We start from the raw sequence: 19,147 nt of genomic DNA on the forward strand, positions 1-19,147 counted from the left end.
AGAATAAGACCAGGGAGGAGGAGGAGGGGGCTCCCTCCCCACCCCCACCCCCCAGCTTCAGGAAGGTTGTTCTGCAGCAAGTATGAAAATGCACCAAGCACTCAGGGTGGGAGGCTGTCGACATGATGCTAAAGCAAACACACGCTAAGGCTGCAACTGGAGGTGCGCTGAAGGGCTGTAACTGGGGACCAGAGGCGTCTGCTCCAGAGCCTTATGGATATGATTTAATGGCTGATGAGACCAAGCATTCTGAATACCTGTAAGTAGAGACCAAGCATTCTGAATACCTGTAAGTATTCCAGTTGCTGGAAAGGTTTTTCATAAGGCAGTTGACTATGTTAATCACCCTTTGAGCTGCATGTTTAAAATTGAGTGTACAAAGACGCAATCATCACACACTCCAAACCACTGAAGTTCGAATTAATAATACTTTGTTACTTCTGGATCCAATGGGTTTAATACGTTTACTAGATCATCTAAGCCAGGTTCTTTGTCAGAAGGCTTTCTTTAATGGGAACATTAAATCTCTGGACTTTTTAAGGAATTGGTGTTATGAAAAATCAAGGGGTTAATTTTGCAAGCAATAGGCATCCAACAAAATGAAAACCCCGAAATGCATTCTATTTATTTACCAATGGTATCAGCATAGTGAAAAGTGAGCACAGGCCCTTCAGGTTCAGGTCCACGGTTACCGTGGCCTTACCTTCTGAGAGTGAGGTGAAGGATGCTCTCCTCTCCCCTGAGACCAAGTGAGATGCTCCTCTTACATTCTCCCAGAGCACACTGTTCATCACCCCTGTTCCTAACTTTCATCACAGTAGTGTAGGAACAAGGAGATGGGGACTTTGCATGCCAGTGTTGTTCATTATTGTTCAAGGACAGCACGGAGCCTGCCCCAGAATACTCAATACATATCTGTCTAAGAAACTGTAGGAATTACAGAAACTATGTTTAACAGAAATTGTCTTTTTGGTCCTCATAGTTTGTGCCGGGATGTTCAGAGGTAAGAGGTACTTTATGAGAGCGGGTCGCAATGGGTCTTGCCCTCATTCAGGAGAGGTGATCCAGTCAACCAAGCTTGTAGCAAACAATGCATTTCCCCCAAGACTTCAGAAATTTTACTTCAGAAAAACCTCAGGTATAAAGTAATTATGAAAGCTAAGGAAAAACAGAACAACTTCTTATAAGTAGGTGTCAAAGGATATCACAAAATTGTACTACACCATGTATTTATATAAACAATACTGTACCAGAATATTAAAAATACATTTGATTAAAGAGATACTGGTATTGTAGATTGTGGGCGTTTTATTTCTGGAGGTATTATAAAATTCAAACATTTAAAAATGGAAATAATCTACCCGCAGCACCAAGGATATAAACACACATCAGGATTTGACAATCTTTTACAAATACAGACAGCAAATAAATGGCATTGAAAATTTAGCATGAATGTTTTCAACTCTTTCAGCACCTTAAAATAAACATGAAGAGCACACTAATAGAATAAAAAAGGAAAGAGTCTCTGGTATCCTTGGTACAAATCTGAGCCAATTTCACCTTAACAGTCTGAAATTCCAGGAGCAGATGGTCCAGTGATGCCAACAGTAATCATTTTATCATCAGCATATGGAAAGGGAGCCCTCACAGCGTTCAGCCACAGTATTACCATTTCTGAGCCGGGCATGGGATTAAAACAAATTCCAACTTTTAAAACTGATTGCGTCAGACTCTGCTTCTTAGAATAACTCACTGGATGCTATTTCTGTGCCTTGACAAGAGATTTAAGTGAAGGCTCACCCTTTATTCTAATTGCTGGAAATTAATCAGGAGTGATTGAAGCCGTGTGCTACCATAGTAACCTAGGTCTTACAGAGTAGCTCTTCTTCATTTCAAAGAATTAAATTACTCTGTTAATAAATTAACGCTGAAGTCATCATCTTCCCACCCCCTACCATCCCTGGTCCCTCTGGCCCACCCAGCCCAGCCTCCATTCTAAATTGCATGAGACAAAAATAACTCACAAGCTATCCCTCTGGCATTGGCAAATAGGCAGAAAATAAGTGATTGAGGGATTTACTTCCAGAATTCCATCACCTTTTCTAAACAAAGCAGGGCTTTTCAACCTTAGCACTACTGATGTTTTGGGCTGGATAGTTCCTCGTTGGGAGGAGGGTGTCCTGTGCATTGTAAAATCTCTGTCCTCTAGCTCTCAGAAGTCACTAGTAACCCCTACTCCTCCATCTCCCAACCAGCTGTCATAACCAAAAACGTCTTTCTTTAGAAATGGCCTTATGTCCCCTGGGGAGCAAAATCGGCTCTGGATGCAAACCCCTGAAATAAAGCAAACTCCAAGGTGCGAGGCACCAGCTTTAAAAATATGGACTACGGATACATCTGAGTGAACACATTACGATCCTACTAAGTAGTTGGTGAGTTACATGTTCATTTATACCAAACGTGTGACTTGTTTTCTGACCACTGAGACTGCCTACCTCTTAAGCTCAAGGCTAACTTGATTAAGGTCCAATCTATTTGTACATGCTACATTTCCTTGAATTAAAAAAAGCTTTGTAAAGAAATTAGAATCCAGATTAAGCTTTAGAACGCATCTATTAGATGTCAAGGTCCTGGAAAACAGAGATGGTGTCTTGTTCATTTTGTATTTGCTCACTTGTGTTTATATTACGCTCACCGTGGTGCTTCATGTATAACACCTGGCAGAACATTTTGAAAGGGCTTTAGACCAAAAACAAGACAGCACCCAAAATAACCTTATGGCCCTGCAGATCAAACAGGCGGCCCAATTCCCAACCAACCGCCTATTGACAGGAACACTTGTAGATATTGTAAACCAAAGGGACACTAAAGAAAGAGATTGTTCCATCTGACAGAAGAAAAAACAAACCCAAACCCTCAGTGAGGGTGCTCCAAGAAGGAAAACCATCCAATATTCTTCCTAACACTTTAAATACCTCGAGTGAGTTAACTGTGAATACAGATGGTCAGCCTCAATTTCTCTTAGATAAAACTGCTACTCTACACCAAACTCTAACATTGCTGCTCAGCCTGTCTAGGAGTTAACATACCAAACAGGTGGCAGGCATTTCAAATCCCCCACAGGTTTTCTCTATTGCCCAGCCCTTCACTCGAACACTTGGGCTCTCGATTGAAAAACATTCCTTCCTGCTTTGTGATTCCACCCCTGCAGATTTCGTAGGGAGAGACAAACTTTGCAAATAGAATTTAATAGTAAATGCACATCAAAGGGACTATTTCTAGAGTTCAGAGGACTCCTTCATTCTTAATCAAGTTGTGTCTCCTCTGGACACAACTTTGCCTGCTCCGTTATATTTGATGCACATCCAGAATAAAGGTCTTGGCACCATATCTCAAGCTATGTGCTAAACATTCCACTGAAATAGGAAACCTAATTAGAGAAGAACCCATTAAAATTCACATAGATCCCACCAACTTGCTACATAAGCTTCCCCAGTATTCCTTGAAGCCAGAAGCAAAGGAAGGACTCACCTACAGCTGAAGGCCTCATGTCCCACAGCCTTTTCAGACCCTGCACTAGTTCTTATAACATTCCTATTCTGCAAGGAAGGAAATCAAAGGGATGAGAACAATTTTTCGAGATCTCAGGCCATCAACTAAATTATTATTTCTCAATCCCCAGTGGTACCTTACCCAAATAAGCATCCGTCACCAACTCCACCTGAAGTCACTTGCTTACTGCAGTTAGTTGATCTTTACTCTGTGTGCCCCTAAACCAGAAAAGTCAACACCTTTTCTTCCTTCACCAAGAGAGGACAAAAATACACCTGGACAGCATGCCCAGGGGTTCACTGAAGCCCCCTCCTAGGTCCTCAAATGAGACTTAGATGCTATCTAAATTTCCTTTGTAATTTAGTTTGATACAATATGTAGATGGAGCTCTCTGTTCAGGAGAAACAAAGCCTGTAACAAGAATTCCATTTACTTGCTCTCAGCCATAACAGAAAAAAGACAGTGTTTCAAAAGATAAATCACAATTTTGTCAAAACTCAATATAGGATTCCAGACATAACCCACTTAAGGTAGAGAATCACTCTCTCCTAATAGACTCAAGATATCCAAACTTTTCCTAGACCTCTTGCAAAACAGCAACTGAAAGGATTTCTAGGCTTAACTAGATTTTGCAGCCAGTGGGGACCAAGTTTTCTGAGATAGCAACACCTCTTTATTAATTGGCTAAATCCTTAGTAAGAGACCCCCTGCTCTGGAATCCCAAATGTTCACAGGCCGTTTAAAACCTGAGGAAGGCTTTTCAGCAGCTTCCTTCCCTAGACACCCCGAGTGCTAAAGCCCTTTTGTTTACTTGTGCCTGAGCAATCTGGAAAAGCTGTTGTGCGTGTAGCTCATGAGAACCATCAAAAATCCGACGAAACTTAACAGAGCCTCACCCTTGACCCAGCGGCAAAGGCTTAAGCCCCTTGTCTTAGAGCAATACTTCTGCTGTAAAAGCTGTTGATGCTTTGGTTGAGCTTGTTCTAGGCTCCTCCCTTGACCTAATGGCTCTTCATGCAGTGCAGGCATCACCACTGATTGAGGGCACATAGCAATTTCATCAAGCCAACTGACCTCATGTGAGATTCTGTTATTCTCTTTTTACATACAACCCACTGCCCCAAAATGCTGAATCCTGCCATTCTCCTGTCCCCACTAGAGGGAGAGAACCTAATGGTTATCTTGTTATCTAGGGAGCTGTTGGCAGCCTTAAATGAGTAGGCCAAGGGGCCCAGGCCAAAGTTCACAACAGCTTGCACCTGGTAAGTGGTAAATGTACGCATGCGCCAGCAGCATGAGTCGGCACTATGAACACTACGCATGCGCCACTACCTTGCTAAAAGGACAAGTGCGTACACCTGAGGGTCGCCTGCCGCCTGCGCCGCACCCGCAGTGAACTGCTGTTTTGCTCCATGTCTGCTCCTCGCACTTTCTTCCCGTTGGACAGCTCACCTCCTCGAATCCCTCTTCAGCCTCCCTCGGCTGACAGGAACTTTCTGTAATTTCCTCTGTTTAGAGACTCATGTTTTGAATCCTGACCTAATATTACTTGCTGTTGGCTCATGCCTCAAAACTGAAACGAGGTTATCCGGCAGCTATGCTGTCACTAATTTAAGTTTTCCCTGAAAGTATAGACCGGAGGTAAAATCAGCCCAAATAGCAGAACTTTCTGCACTTACTCGAGCTTTTCAACTAAAAACCAAAGAGTAAACATATATACAGATAACAGGTATGATTTTGGAGCAGTACATGACTTTGGCAGACTTTGGAAATAAACCCATAAAAAAAATACCAGCTAAGGAAATTTTAAGCTGTACTCTTACTTCCTAGAGAGATGGCTATTATAAAAGTTGAGACCAATGCAAAAAGAGGTAATATGGAAACTAAAAGAAAACGCTAGCAGATGACTGTACCAAAGGCAGATTACCCAAGGTTTTGATTCTAACTGAATTCGCAAAGGATAAATCCAAGAAGCGATTCAAAGATTTAGGTTCCTGATTGTAAAAAGGAAGAGTGGAAAAAATGTGATTGTATCTTTCACTCACCATCTCTGGGACTCCCAGGATGATCACATGGTGACGACAGATGATCCTGATGAACATCAGCTAAATTCCTTCGCGAAACTGCTCATGACGGCAGCACAATCACGGTCTTAACTCTGCGCTGCTGGGGGAGTTTTAAGGTTATTTTTCAGGTAAGGAACCACCTGTCAACAATATAATCTGCAAAAACTAAATTTGGGGCAGACACTGCAAAGGGCCCTTTAAATACCTTCCGATGGTAAAAAATACCTTCTTTTTTTATCCAGCTTCCATCTTCCTAAATATGTTCTCGTGTTTTTTTGTCTGTTTGTCTACTTCTTGTCCAAGAGCTACAGCCTTATACTCATTAAAATTCTGATTGATTTCTTGTTTCCAACCTGAACCATACTGGCTTTTATGTTAGGTGACTAAGGCTCATACTTTATAGGAACTATCATAAAAGAACTCTAGTATTTTACCCCTTACTCAGAAACTACACTCCCTTTATCAATCATAATCTTCTAGAAAGGTTGAAAGAACCCATAGCATCCTTAAATTAAAATTAGGTAACTCTCAAAAACCCTTAAACTCCCTTAGCAAAAGTACTCCCATTACCCCTATTGGCCCTCAGAGACTTTCAGTTATCTGCCTATGAAGTGGTAACTGGAAGTCCCACATGTTCCAGTCACCTCCTATTTACCCCTTGGTTGAAGGAGGCATCCCCCACCCTAAAAAGTATGAGATGACCAAACATATAACACCCGACACCGAACAGATGAGACTTGTAGCAGCTTATTAGTTACATAAACTCACAGTTTGGAGAAGGAAGATATCACATTCCACGCAGGGCCAATATGGGGGCTGCACTTGGGAAGAGAGTGAGCCATCAGGGTGCCACGGGAGGCAGGCTTCATCGTGGCAAGCAGGGTAGGTGACCCTTGGTTCCTGCAGGAGGATGTGACTGGTTTAAATAATTTCACAGGCTGTCATGTGACTGGCTTGTTTGAATAATTACACAGGCTGTAACATGATTGGCTTTGAGTAATTTCACAGGCTGTCAGGGAGGTGAAATTCATTAAGTTGAAGACTGATGGCTGCAGCTCTTTCAGCTGATGGGGGCTGGCTGGGTGGAGAGCCTTTCCCACCACATGGAGGGGCGTATTTGGCAAGATCAGGGCAACTCATAGCTAGGCCTTTGGGGCTCTATGACCCCCAAAGATATCAAGGAGCAAATAAAATTTTAGATCTTATAATAAATCATGTTTATGGAATTTTCTTCTGATACTGGACTCTTCCCTGCTGCACACAAACATAGCAAGAAATTGCCAGGGACTTATGTACTTACTCGTTCCTATTACCAACAAATTAAGACCACCTACACATCTCCCTAAACAGTCTCTGTATTGTCTTTAGTCATGAGATTTCATCCGAGACACGTTAGAGAAAAACCTCTCTTAAACCTTGTTGGAAGTTCTGTTAACAACAATATGGCAGTGAAACTCTGGAAAGTCAATCCTTGAATTCATGTTTCACAACTAAAGAAACAATACAGGAATCCACACAATTGGAAGACTATTCCAACAGAGAATTCAAACTCAGGATTCTTAGAGATCTTCTAGAGGCAATCTGATCTTCAGAAGTAGATTTTTGAAACAAGCAGATAGTGGTCAGCTTCCAATACATCAGACTAAGATCCCCATCTAAATCCTGCTTTCTTCTTCATCTGCTTACAGTCACTCTTCTCATTTTACAGTTGTTGTCCACTCATATTGAGTGACCTTTTTTATCTCTCCTCTTTATTTTAATGGTTAGAGTCAGAACATATTCATTCTAATGCCTCTTAGATGACTTAAAACAGTGGCATTGACAATTTACCATCTGCTGGGGATATCATTCATCACCAGACCCCAATTATAAAAACCTCTGGGTAATCGTAGCCTCATCAAATTAAACCATAGGGAATCATAGTTGATAGTATTTCCACTCGCACCTACATGGACAAATGACCTTAAAAATTAATCCTTGGCTTAGTTAGTATCTGCCTCTCTTGGAAAAGGAATCAGTTATTACAATCTATTGATCATACCATAGGTGATCCTGATTTGAATTTAACAACTTTCAACGGGCAATAAGCCAATTGCTTGCCACAAAGAAAAGACTATTGGAGATTCAAATATGGAATCCAGCTAAGGCAAGACTTCGGTTCTGACTTCATGTCATAAACAACTACTGTTTTTCCTGATTTTCCATGGAACTATCAGATGCTACTTCCTTTATAACCAGGATGCCTGGTTCTGTTTTCCCCTACTAACACTTCATGCAGTTCAGGAGGAATATTTTAAGACTTGTCTGTATACAGAAGTCCTCAATTCAATACATCACCAAGGCTGGAAATTCCAACTCAGACACAAATTCCAAAAGAGGACCATCCTTGATTATTCAGGCATTCAACTTGGGGGAATTGCTCACTCGTTGTTTACGCGAACAATCACAGCGGTGTTACCAACAGTAGGAATCATAAAAAGAGAGAAAAACCTCTAAGAAACATATCACTAACTCTGGTCAAAGTTATTAATATCACTTCTTCCCTAGATGGACTACAGATAGTTCCAATTCATTGATATAAGTAGTGATGGACAGTCACAATGCTCTGGATTTCTCATTAGCTAGTAATGATGGCATCTATCCCATTGCAAATATTTCTTGCTGTATTTGTATCAATAAAATAGATATGGTAGAGCAGGCTATACAACATCTTAAGGAAAGCACTGCTTGACTTGAGTTGACGCTCACATCCTACCAAATTTGTCCTCTTGGCATACATTGAGAAATTAGAGAGTCTCTGGTTCTGAAGCATCTTATAGGGACTATTGTTTTGTTTTTATTATAGGAGTCTGCTGCATTCCTCCCACAATCTGCAATGCTTCTGTGCAGCCACTCTTCTCTTACCATAATGGTGACACAAGAAAAACAACAAATCAGGAAGACCTCACAATACAGCTGACCCTGGAGAAAACTGAGCAATTCCTGAGTGGTGGTGATCTGAATCTCTGCCATTCCCTGAATTGGTCAACCTGTCACAAGTGAGACAATGACCAAAGAGGGAACTGAGGGACTAAATATACAGCCAATGGCCAGACAATATAGGACAACAGAACTCTGTCCACAATCTCTTCAGCAACCAACTTGGGAAGCTAAACTACTACCTCTATTGCTACAGACCCCAAATAGTCAGGATTTGATCAATAATATCTCTATTTTCTTGTCCCTGCTTACAACTCAGGATCAACCAGAGAAAGTCAAACGTGTTCCCCAATTATATAAGAAGCCCCATGGTGATGTACTGAAAGGAGAAAATATTTACAAGTCATATATCTGATAAGGTGTCAATAGTCAAAATATATGAAAACTTACACAACTCAATAACAACAACAACAAAAAATAGCTTGATTAAGAAATGGGCAGAGGACCTGAATAGACGTTTTACCAAAGAAGATATACTGATGGCCAACAGGCACATGAAAAGATGCTCAGCATCACTAATCATTAGGGGAATGCAAATCAAACCTGCAATGATTGTAATTTTTCCATTTTCCTTTCTTATTTTGTTTCTTTGTGTTCTCTCTCTTTTCTTCTTGGTGAGCCTGGCCAGAGGTTTGTCAATTTTGTTTACATTTTCAAAAAAACAGCTCTTGGTTTGATTGATTTTTTCTGTTGTTTTTTTTCTCTATTTTATTTATTTCCTCCCTGATCTTTATTATTTCCTTCCTTCTGCAGGCTTGAGATTTGCCAATGTTAGCTACTATATATAAAAATAGATTAAAAGAAAAAAAGTTTCTTCTGTATAGCACAGGGAACTATATTCAATATGTTGTAATAACCTTTAATGGAAAAGAATATGAAAATGAATATGTGTATATGCATGACTGGGACATTGTGCTGTACACCAGAAGTTGACATGTTGTAACTGACAGTACTCCAATTAAAAACAAAACCAAAAAACCCCAAAGAGATGTCTCCTCATATCTGTTAGAATGGCTATTATTGAAAAGGCAAGAGATAAACAGGGGTGAGGATATGGAGATGTTCATAGCAGCATTATTTACAATAGCCAAGACTTGGAATCAACCTAAATGTCCATCAACAGATGAATGGATAAAGAAGATGTGGATAAAGAAGACATATAAGCAGTGGAATATTACTCAGCTGTAAAAAAAAGAAATGGCTTTTTAAAAAAATTCTGTTTTTTGTGTGGCTTTTTAATCATAAGTGTTTGTTGAACTATGCCAAATGCTTTCTCTGCCTCTATTAAAAATTTTTTATTTTTTATTCTGTGTGTGTGAACTACATTAGTTTGTTTTTCAAACATTAATCTTATATTTATGGGATATGCATCACTTATTAATATACTTTTTGTGTATTTTTAATTAAGTTTCTAATATTTTAATGAAAATGCTGAGGCTATGTTTTTAAGGAATATTGGTTTGCAATTTTTTCCAGTTATTGTCTGCCTTTGGTATCAGGATAAATACTGGAATTTGATTCCTCTTCCTCTATGTGCTAAAACATTTTGTGTAAGGTTGGCTTTATTTATTCCTTAAATATTAAATAGAATTCCCCATTGAGGCCAACTAAGCCTGATGTTCTTTTTATTTTTTATTTTGAATTTTTGTGAGAGGACAGGGGTTGTCATAGTTTTAAAATTAAATTCTAGTACTTTTGTGCTAAAAAATCACCCATTTCATCTAAGTTGTTGAATTTTTTGATACAAAGCTAACATATTTGTTAGTAAGAGTAGTAGTAGCAGTGCTAGTAATTTTAGTCTGTAGGGTTGTTTCGATTCTCCCCCAATTTTATTGGTGATTTTGGAAACGTATGTTTTCTCCCCCATCTTTCCTTTTTCAATAAATCAAGCTAGTGATTTATTTTTGTTTCTATTCAAAGAAGCTGCATTTGTTCTTTCTGATTTTCTCCCTTCTTTTCTGTTTGCTTTTTTATTGATTATGCTCTTATTATTCTCCTCTATTTACTTCAGCTTTTATTTTGTCTTCTTTTTCTAGATTCTTACTGTAGAAGCTTAAATGACTGACTTAGAACTTTAAAAAAAATTTTTTAACATATATATTTAAAATAATACATTTTCCTCTGCATTTCCTGCCTGCCTCTTCCCCAACCCTCCACCCTACTCCAGGACTCCAATTATGCATATATTAGACCTACTGATATTATTTCACATATCACTGAAACTGTCATTTTTTTCTGATGCTTTTCTGTGTGTACTTCAGTTTTGACAGGTCCTTTTGCTGTTTTCAAGTTAACTGTATTCCTACAATAATAATCTGCTGTTAAACCCATCAGTGAAAATTTCATTTCAGATACTAGATTTTTTAGCCTTGTATCTCCATTTTTATAGTTTTTGCTTTATTCCTCATGCTCATGTTTTTCTTTATATTATTGAACATATTTATAATACTTAGTCTTTGTTTGCTAATTTTATCATCTTAGCATTTTGGTTTTAATCTCGATTGAATTCTCTCCTGGTAATGGGTTATATTTTCTCATGTCTTTGCATGTCTGTCTGTTTTGTTAGATGCTAAACAGTGTAGATATTACCTTGTTGCATATCTGGTCTTTAATCCCTGGTGCATCTCAAAAACCTTTGGACAGAAAGCCAGGTTGATTATATAGCTCACCTTGCTACTTCCCTTCTTTTAGGAATCATAGTCCTGTACTCTCTGTTGTTCAATGTCTGTAAACTATTATTTCACAAATTATTTCACACTCTCTGTTGTTCAATGTCTGTAAACTATTATTTCACAAATTCCAGTATTTTGGTTAGTTTTGTCAAAAGGGCTAGTATAGTACATACTATACTATCATGCTCTTAGTAGAAGTATACATTTACTTTTGTAACTAATTTTTTACCAAATAGTTGGACTTAATTTTGTGTTTAATGGCTTTTATTTTTCACATCAATATTTCATAACATCCAAGTTCTTTTTCTCTCAGTTGGCTTGGGTATATTTTCAAACAGTATGTGAAATATTTTCTGAGAGTATCTTCTTGTTGCCTTAACAAGAAAGGATAATTGACATTATGCTAAGTGAAATAAATCAGAGAAAGACAAATACTGTTTGATCTCACTTACACATGGAGTCTAAAAAAATCTAGCTCATAGAAATGGAAAACAGAATGATGGTTGCCAGAGTCTGGGGCGGGGTGGGATAAATGGGGAGATGTTGGTCAAAATTACAGACTCCCAGTTACAAGGTGAGCAAGTTCTGGGGATATAATGTATAGCATGGTGACTATAGTTAATTATACTGTATATACTTCAAAGTTCCTAAGAAAGTAGATCCTTAATGTTCTCACTACACACACAAAAAGATAATTATGTGAGCTGATGGAGGTGTTAACTAACCCTATTGTGGTAGTAATTTTGTAATATTTATGTGTATCAAATTATCACATTATACATGTTAAACTTACACAATGTTATATGTCAATTATATCTCAATGAAGCTGGGAAACATTTAATTGGGTATACAAACTTTGAAAGCAACTAGTACTGGATATATTTGTGTATATATGTATTTGTCTGTATATATTATTGTAAGTTTTATTTTGTCGTCTGAAGTTTATGATTTTTAGTGGCATAATTTTAACAGGGGTCTCGAAGTATTGATGCTGACAGATATTAAGAAGAGTTTTGCTGATCTGTGCACCTACCAGAAAATTCAGAGAATTTTTTTCTGATACTGTTTAGAAGAAAAAATCTAATATAGTAGAATAAAATTAGAAGTGTTATTAAAAGTAGAAGAAATTGAAGGGAAAAACTTTTTCAAGGGTTACATAAATGTGATAAATTACATCACTCCAGAGTGTTTACATTTAGGCAACTATAAGGTAGAAATAAGCCAATGATAGTTGGAGCTGCTTTATACATTTGAATCTGACAGAATCTGAACTTAATGGGCTTTTCTGGTTATGTCAATCGTATAATGAAAAAAATCCATGTACAAATAAGAAATAGTAATTAGAGATGGATTAGCATGTATTGTAAGTAACCCACCCTTAAGAGTTAGGGGATGGTCTGATCAGGTATTTGGGAAAGGTCTGGGTAATGGAGGGAGAATGAGATCACAAGGAGTCTTGGTAATCTGTGAATTGTTAAAATGCTTCTGTACTGTTGGAACAAAACTCCTGCCTTGTGCATCTGTCTCAAGGTGCATCCTTGGACTGACACATGATCCAGTAATGGAAAGGCAAACTCTTACATAGCAGTCTTCTAGCTCTCTGATCCAACATTAGAACCTGCATCCATTTTGATCGATATCAGTGCCTTTGTCCAAAATTATACTGTCCAAAGGAATAGACTTGGGTTGCGAGTGAGGGCAATTATATTTGAGAAACTTTTGGGCTTGGGAGACAGATATTATTTCCAAATGACACGATCATAGTGATAAATAAATTAGGCACTAGTGCATTTACATTTTCTCTTCTCTTTTACCTGATAAACATAGCTTTAAGGGTGAAAACCAAGCATTAGGAAATGATAGAACTAATATTCCTGGTTGGAGTGGCTTTTGTAAATTGGATTGGGTTAGTAGGCATTAAGACAGAGGCCCAGATCACTCTGCCTGCTACTTGTTGTCACCAAGAAAAGCTGAGCCCACCTAAAAGAATGGGAGAAGTAGAAGTGGGAGTCAACAAGGATGACATTTATTTTTTTGATTCCCAGCAGACAAATCAGCAGGAGCATGTCATGTGCCAGTTATAGGAAGAGCTGATTTTATTTTTCTCCCAACATCTATTACGTATTTAGATGGCATATGGTGAGTGCCTTTTCACAAAGTTTATTCAAGGTGAAGTTTCCTAGTTTTGAATTCTAACTGCTGGAAAATTGTTCTCAGATCATTGTAATAAATTTGCCTGTCAGTCTAAGAGATTACTGAGGGCAGCCAGGAAGAGAGGAAGGCATGTTACTGAAAAAAGATACAGCATTAACAACTTTTGTTAATGTTGTTTTTCTGAGATATAAATTGCAACAGAAAAATATCAAAGCAAGAAAATCACTGTAGTACATTAAAATAAAACTTTCTCCCTAAACTACCAATCTGTGATAGAAATGAAATGAGCACCATAATTTGTTCAACAGAAACATATGTTAGGTACTTACTTGACTGTGGGAGTACAGAGAAAATGATTCTATTTCATATCTAATGCAAACTGGATAAAGTAAATATAGGTCTGTTGTTGGGGAAACTACTGGAGAGATTAACAAGCTGGCAAATTACATTTTCTCCACTCGTATAGAATTTAAATTGGGAAGATATAAACGAATTTCTAATTAGCTGCATAAATCCTTAACTGCGTACCCAGGAGTGTCTTGGTCTCATGCGTTCACATGCCTGCCTCCATGCATACACCCACAGCCAGCTCTAGCAATATCTACTGAGGTTGAGAAGCATGGCATCAATTTTTATCATTTACATCAAAAAGCGACTTTTGAATTTAATATCTTGGTGGATATTTAGGTTTGAGATCCAGTTGGAAAGACAGCATCACCCAAAATGCTGGATTTCCTAGGTTACTCTTCCTTCTTTCCAAGGATAGGAAAATCATTGCGGAGGAAGTAAGACTCAGAGTTTGCCAGATGATCTAATCAATATTTTCCCCTCAGCCTCAGTGCACTTCCCTACTAGTAATCAGTACAAAGAAAACATTCCACAAATGTGGAAAAGTGATAAGCAACTCTGGAGGCCCACGTTCTAATATTGCTCCAGAATTCGACTGCTGGAGTGACAATGCTGAGTGATTTACCTCTTAGCCTTTTCCCCTCATCAGCCTAAGATTCCTATAATATTGAAATCCCATGGAATTTTCTGAAGCTTTTTTTTTAACTTGTAAAATGCCTGTTCCTAGTCAAACTTCACCATATCCAATTTATAACTGAGGTTACTTTTTTATGCCGGTCTCCGCTGGATCCAGCGTCATACATTCACAAGTGAGCAGTACCGTCTTCCTTCAATTTCTATGATCATAACACGAGCAAGAAAACTCAGGTCGGTATTAACAACAGAATTTTAACAAGAATGACACCTCCTTTGTGTATTAAGCCCTTTCTAATTGTACTACACCAAATGTCGCTTCATCCTCACGTCATCTCTGTGAGAAGGGTCTGATTAATTATCACCCCCATGTTGCTTCAGAGTGATGTGCTTTGCCCAAGATTGCTCTGCTGGTAAGGGAAGAAAACTTGTCCAATCCCAGTACTTGCTTTTGCCCTTTCTGCTCTACTGTGCCGGCTGAGCACAACTCTCCCTCTCTGCGGCTCACAGTACTGCTCCAGCAGTAAAGCATTTATGAGCCTTTCGAGGATTTCCCCCACTATTCTTCTATCCAAATGCAAAAGGTCCATTTTGATGCAAATATTTGGAGCGATTCTTGCCTGTATCATTTCTCCTCCCATTCTGTCCCTCAAACCTACAGACACGCTTAAATCTCTGGGTTCTAAAAGATCGCATTCAACCCTCCTCCCCTCCTCCAGCGCCAGCTTCCGTGGCTCGCCGCTCTTCCCCACTGTGGTTCTCATAAGGCAAGTCACGGTGCTGGGCATCCCATTCTGCATTATCTACTTGCTCCTTACTCCTTGGCAGGCAGGCTTCTGCTTCTTCCACTTTATGGGAAACGCTCTGTGGAGCATGACTGATGATCTTCAAATTTAACGGCCTTTTCGCAGTCCTTATTCTTCCTGACCGTTTCCCCAACATGATTTAATCCCTCTCATTCTTTTCGAAATTCTCTTTTGAGATTCTGTATTATCATGGCTCTCCTGTCTAAATCAAACTGTGACCCATGGGACAAATTTGGCCCTCTACCTGTTTTTTAGGTAAACTGTTCTTGGAACATAGCTGTGTGTGTGCAGCATCTAGGGCTGATTTCACACTACAGTGGCAGACAGTAGTTGTAACATAAGGCTGTATGAGCAACTAAGCCAAAAATATTTTCTAAACTATTTCTGGCCATTTACAGAACAGGTTTGCCACTTCCTGCTCAAAATTGTCATTTTATGCTTTTCTATACCCTCTCTTATACTGTAAATGTATACAGACCAAAGAGAACCATTTTGGGGTTTTTTTCTTTTTTCTATACCAGTTCCCACAGAGAAATCCTTTATTTTCCTAATTCCATCCCAAGTTTTCTACAGTTACTATCCAAAGCTCCCTCTAGTTCTAGGTACTCCCTGAAGCTCCAGACCTACACCATGTTTTTATCTGCCTTAAGGACACTACCACGTGGGTGTTTTACTAAAACCTGACACTGAAATGTGCACACAACCTTCCCCATGAGGAAGGAACCTCCTGACTTCCTGTCAAGTCCACTAGTGTTTATTAATGATGCCATTAATAATTCATTTGTACCACACTTTGTAGTTTACGAAACACATTCCCATTCACAATTTTATCTCAGTCCTCCTCATTGTTCAATCTTATCCCCTCTGCCCTCGTCTCTTCTCCTAGATTCTCACATTTATTAAATCCCTGTGCCTTGTTCTTATACCCACCCTTTCTTTTTCATTCCCGTGCCCTTATAACCTCTCCTCTGAGACGGCAGCTTCTGTCTCCCTCCAGTGCTTGACTCAACACCGCAGAGTTAGTCACTTCACTAAGGGCGGTTGTGATTGGATCTTTTTCCTGGTCAACCAGCATCAGTTTCTCTCTATTGCTTATCAAACTCAGTACTGCACTCCTGAGCCTGCCATCCACCTGTACTCACAGGACCCTTCCAGCTTCATGCCTCTTTCTCTTTAGGCTCCTACTCAGCTGGACTACCCCATCTCCCCAGACCACACCTTGTGTGTGTGTCAATCCTGCACCGTTGTCCAGGTTGTGCCTTCTATCTACAATGCCATTCTCTAATCCATTCAGATCCAATTCCTTTAACGCCCTTTTTGAACACAGACTACTGTATGAAAGTTTTGCTGAACTCCCCCAAAGGAATGAGATCTGCTCTTGCTCCGAACCCCCACAGCAATGGGATTATTATTTTGTTTGATCCTTGCATGTTCTTTCCCTATTATGAATGTATTTATTTCCCTTACTACCCTCGAGGTCCTGCACTTGGGGATTGGGTCTCAATTATCAAGAAGCTCTATTTTAACCTGGTACGTGAATATAGATAATTCCAAAGGAAGTCACATTAAATTTTTTTCTGGAACATAGTTCAAAAATAGAAATAAATAAAATATAAATCCAATGTATTTGGAGAACAAGTGCTTTTGAAAAAAAGTAAGTTCTTTCAATTTTTAAATTTTCCTTATCATTGTGTGACTGTAATCTGCAAGGTTACATAATAAAACCATGTTCTCAAAATGGCCTCACATAATTAGCAATGTTAGGCTTCATGAATATGCCAGAAACGTGGTCAACTGACCAGAGCTTGAGACTCAGGAGTCCCACTGATGGATGTGAGAAATACAGATACCACCCACACGCAGTGTATCACCAGGCCCCCCTTTGTTTATGTTATGTCAATATCAGTGCTTTCACTCTTAGGTTTTTCTCATGCTTTCATTTCACTATTGTCATTATGTCTACTATGCTTATGAAAGCTAAAAATATAAATATTATTTAAAAAAACATTTGCCAGTAGATCTGCTTCATCATATTGGATAAACATATGATTGCATGCCTTTATATTTCCAATTAATTACTAAAGCCTTCACCTACCCTTCATGGAAAGAAGTCACTCTGGAAGATTGAGTTGTCCAAAAATAATTAAGATGGGGTGTAAAAGAAATAGACGTTCTAATCAGTCTGTTTACAACTGCTGTTGCTTCTCATGCCACATGGTTCCACTGTAGAAAACTGGCCCATAATAACTAACTCTGCAGCCATGCCCTTGCTGGTTCAAGGCTCTCTTGATTTCATGCAGATTCCACTCTTGGGCTGAGGGACCATTTCCCAAAGTTCAGCAACATCTCCTGGTGTCAGGATGGTAAAATCCTTTTGCATCTGAACCATATTCTATAAATAGATTGTATCTGAACTAGTTTTCCCCCAACACATTCAGGTCACCACACCCTCCTTTTTGCAAGTGGAGGTAGAGTCAGCATATCCAGAAGCTATCAAGAAATGTAGGCCAAATCTGGAGAAGGCAGGGAAAGTTAGGCAAAGTTTAGGGCAGAGGTATGCTGTGAGGGCTCTATGTATAGTGGATATATTGGGTATTTTACTAAGCTGGGGTCAGATGGATCTATGGGAGCCCATCTCTGCTTGGAAGAACTATCCATAGATGGTTGCCTGCATTACTCCTTTCTCATTCATCTCATTCTCATTACTCCCATCTCTCACATTTAGGTGTGAAATATGAACATGCTTTTTTTTGATAAACTGCGTCTACTAATAATGAGAGTCTATAATAAGGATTTCCTAAGTTTCAGGTGCTGTGTCAATTTTTTTATATGTGTGATCAAATTTAATCCTTAGAACTACCCTATAAGTTAGACCTTATCTCCACTTTACAAATGGAGAAACGGAGACTTGGTGAAGTGTGCTGACTCACCCAAGTTACAAAGCTATTAATAGGCTGCAGACCTGTGTGAACCAAACACTGTCCTAGTTTACTTTTTGTTTTTACTTTTTAAAAAAAATCTTCAATTTTTGTTGTACTTTGGACAGAACACTCAAGTTCAAGGGAGAGAAGGACTGTGACCTCCCTTCCAGGCACCATACTGGGATGGCAACTTCATTAATATAAGCATTCAGAGACTGCCTTTAAGCAGTTCTCATTAGGGACCTAATTAAGTGTTTGATCAGTCTCTGTAGTTGACAGTGCTGTCCCTTATTCAATAGTAAATTGATGGTGGCTGGGCTCAGATGAATCAGCCTTCCTCATTGCTCCTACAAGTTTACTATAAGCTCATTAGTGTCCAGTTTGATGTGGGTTTAAACAATGCCTCATCCTCCACTACAATGCCACAGAGAGGAAATGGACATCAAGAAAGTGTGCCCTTCAGAAGAGTTTTGCAGAGCAGGATGACAACCAGGGCCACTCTCATGACAGTGTGGAGGTGCACAGTCCTTGGTGGCTGCAGGGAAAGCACACTGAATACTTGGCTGTGATCAAAAGAGTGACTTTCAAAGCAGAGAAACAATAAATTTCAGAATGAATTTGTAGGGTGGCAATTAGAGGGGGTCACACTGTGGCCATCAAGTTAGGAAGTACAGAAGGAATATAAAAGTGTAGAGGTAGAAAAGAAAATACTGAAAAAAGGAAAGCCTTTGGTATGCATTAGGATTTAGTCTTGTTTTCAAATCCAAAGAATATGCTTATTTTTGAACACTTAAGTAACGGAAGGAATGGAAAGGATATGAGTAGAATAAGGGTGGTTAGTACAAAGGTTGAGAACGAAAAGTATTTGAAGCAGAATCCTACGGTAAGTAAATGGGTTTTGTCAATAATATCACACTATAGGACTGGGCTATCTCTAGCATGCAAGATTCTCTCTCAGTCAATCTTTCAGATAAGGAGGGGCAAAAAAATCTTAGCCCCATTTTAAATGGAAAATG

Source organism: Vicugna pacos, chromosome 6 (genome assembly GCF_048564905.1).
Source record: "Vicugna pacos chromosome 6, VicPac4, whole genome shotgun sequence".
NCBI lineage: Eukaryota > Metazoa > Chordata > Mammalia > Artiodactyla > Camelidae > Vicugna > Vicugna pacos.